This window comes from Bactrocera latifrons, unplaced genomic scaffold, assembly GCF_001853355.1.
Source record: "Bactrocera latifrons isolate USDA-ARS-PBARC rearing strain unplaced genomic scaffold, ASM185335v1 scaffold_362, whole genome shotgun sequence".
Classification (NCBI taxonomy): Eukaryota; Metazoa; Arthropoda; class Insecta; order Diptera; family Tephritidae; genus Bactrocera; species Bactrocera latifrons.
In genome coordinates, this window is record NW_017537004.1 from 272,470 (window position 1) to 276,076 (window position 3,607).

The window sequence follows — 3,607 nt, forward strand, 5'->3', positions numbered from 1 at the left end:
TTATTTGATTTTCATATTTTTCAATAAAAAATACCATTGTTTCTAGCCATAAACAAGCGGAATATGGACGTTTCTATAGAAAAAAACGTCTTAAAATATAAAATACATTACTGGGTACTAAGCCACAAGATTAAGATATATAGCCATGTCATGGTTCTAAGGTTAAGATCAGCGCAATTGTTCCACATATATATACTGGGAATATTTAATTATATATCTGCAATATAATAAAAAATTCTATACAATCAAAGTATCATTCCCATAGTATGACTTTCTCTTGAACTGTAATTTAGATAATAATGTAAATTTCACTGCACTTATAAATATTGATCGACACTTACCAACATATTCCGCGTAAATACAACTTTTTAACGTACTGAATGCCACAAAGTCACAACGATAACTGCGCAGGCGCATGTATTCGTATAAAAAATACTCAGTTGGTGTCGTTCGCTATCTTTCTATCAATACAAGTCGATTTTTTTTTGTGCATAACCACTATTTCAACTAAATGAAGTTGCTCTAACACACGAGCAACAGTAAAAAATAAAGAATTTTAAGCTTTAAGAAAAGGTTTTTTAAAAGAATATACACGTGATGAATAGCAAAARAATAAAAACATATCTAGATTCAGGACATTGAACACTTCATACTGATCATAATTTAGTTTAAAGAAGTTTTTCGTTGCAGACCAGTGTATTCAGAAAAAACAGAATGAGACAGAAATTCGTATATTGGAAACCATTAATAGTGGTCTAGTAGTACAGCTAATCCTCAATATATGTACATATAACGAGTAAAACCAATCGGATGTTTAAAGATCAGCCGAATTTATTCATTTTGAGCACAAAGGCGTACTAGGAAAATACACTCACTCGATTTCATTAAGAAAACTCACATATAACGTGAAATGTACAGATAAAATCAACCGGAAGTACGAAAATGTTTCTAATTTCTAAGGTATATGTGGGCTAAAGGAGGTATTGACCCGAATCGACCTATTTACGTCTTTTCATTATATATCTTACACATTGACCGATATTTTTAGTGAAACATCTTTGGTATYTGGGAGCTTTAACAGTTCGCGATATATTCTTTGGTGTTTTATTTGTATACTGTTGAKGGAAAGAATCAGATGGAATTTGAAAGTATGTTACATGCGAAATACTAAATGTGGACCAATCCATTTCGCACTGTGAAATAGGAATGTGGGAAAAAYGTCACTTACTGAATTTGGTTGAAATCGATCGAGTAGGTCCCGAGATAAGATTATTGCATTTAACCTTTAATTGTTCCAAAGTTTAAATGAGAACCCGATAATCTTTTATTGTTTTATTATTTATATATTTATTTTTACTTTTTCATTTCTGTACAACTTGTCCGTTTAAGTACTTTTAAAGTATGAATTTAACTAAAAGAACTAGAGAAGAGCAAACCATAAAACTGATGATCCTGTCTCTTTCTCTAATTTGTCACAGTAGCAGTCGCATGTATGCGCGAAGCTAACCGATGTCACATTTCTTAGAAAGAAATGTTGGTTTACTTCAAAACACCTCCTCAAAAGATACATTGACAAAGATAAACMAAAAATGTAAGAATTAGTTTTACATTGATATTCTTATTAAACAAGTTGCGTCTAATAATAATCCACATGAAATTAAAAATTAGTTTCGTTATTAAGGGAAACCCAGGAAAAACCTTAATCAGATCATTGTATTATAAAAATATTAATAAAAAATAGGTTTTTAAGACCCAATGCATCTCTTAAAGTCAAAAATCTGGCTGCAGGAACGACTTTGTCAGGATATCGGCTACCTGTTTRTCTGCGGAAATACACTCAAGGATTATTGATTTATTTTCAATTTGTGCTCTTGAAAAATGATACTTTATATCTATGTGTTTTGATCTTTTGTGGCATGTGAGAATATTAGCTATACTAATGCTTGATTATCCTCCATTATTTTTATTGGTTCACTCAACACAAATTTTATACTCGACATTAATGATTTTAACCATAAGACCTCTCTAACTGTTTCAAACGAAGCCATATATTCTGCTTCAGTTGAAYATGCAGCCACTGAATTTTGTTTCTGAGTATTCCAACAAATAAGACAATTTCCAAACAACTTAAATATGTCTCCTATAGTACTCTTCCTATCGGATTCACTTCCAGCCCAATCTGAATCTGCAAATCCAATCTTTAAAGTTTACTGGCACAGTCCTTAAAGTTTACAGTTTTYATGAACATTAACTTTAAACATACATACGGAATTCTTTTAAGACATAACCATAATTCTTTATTATTTTATTTGTATGCCGGTTCRAAATACTAATTGCTGTCCTTAGGTCACAACATTATATACATCAGAATTCAGAGCTCCKTAATTGAGCTTACTTAGAATGGTGTACTAACTGGGTTACATTATTTCATATTAAATTTATCTAGAACATTGTTAATGTACGCTGATCTATCTTMATATCTCTCTACTTTTATTCACATAAAGTATCTAATTTCTAATAAATCTGTAATCCTAAATTACCCATTAGGTATGGTTTAAAAGTCATTTCATGCTAATTTTATTTTCAGTTGCTCGTTGTTTACCACATTTTTTTTAAAGTTCTACATCTTCAAACATATTGTTGCGCACAATTTCTAGAAAATTCCTTTTGCTCATGTGTCCCAACCTCGCATGCCACAAAAAATAATTTTTATTTACTATTAACACATTTGCATAAACTTTACTCTCCTTGTTTTACGATTGCAATTTCAATTGGTGATTTCAAAATAACATCATTGGTAAAAATATGTATGTTATTTATCATATCATTGATGCTTCAGATTCCAGTATGAATCATAACGTATCGTCATCTCTTTTATTCATATTTTGCTTCAATATAAATAATATTAATAAAATTTTCAAATTTACTTAACATCCATAGCAATAAACAACGCGTTTGTATTTTAATAAAAAAATATCATACCACATAAATTCTCGATTTAAATTCCACACTATCAACAATAGTTCTTAAAATCTACTTAAATTTTAGCTTTACTATCATTAAWACGTATGTATATACCACCCCAGCAAGTTTTTAACGAAACTGATTTGAAAGATTTACTTTCCTAACTATCCCAACCGGTTTTGTGGACAGCGGACTTCTACGCGTGGAATACACCTTGGGATTCYCGAAAATCAAACACAAGGGGTGCAGTCATAGAGAATTTCTTATTCAACCGCAACCTAATTAGTCTTAACAATGTCACCCCCTCTTCCCTAACGAGCGTCGACCTTTCCCTATCCTCTCCCCAACTCTCCCCCAGAATCAGTTGGGAAGCTTCCTCCATTCTCAGAGGTAGTGACTTTACAGCAAGCAGCACAAAAATAACATACAACAAGTAAGGAAGGGCCAAGTTCGGGTGTCACCGAACATTCTATACTCTCGCATGATAAAGTGATAATCGAGATTTCAGGCGTGGTTGCCAACCGATTGGTACATGTCATCAGGGTGTTAAGAAAATATTATATACCGAATTTCATTGAAATCGGTCGAGTACTTCCTGAGATATGGTTTTTGGTCCATAAGTGGGCGACGCCACGCCCATTTT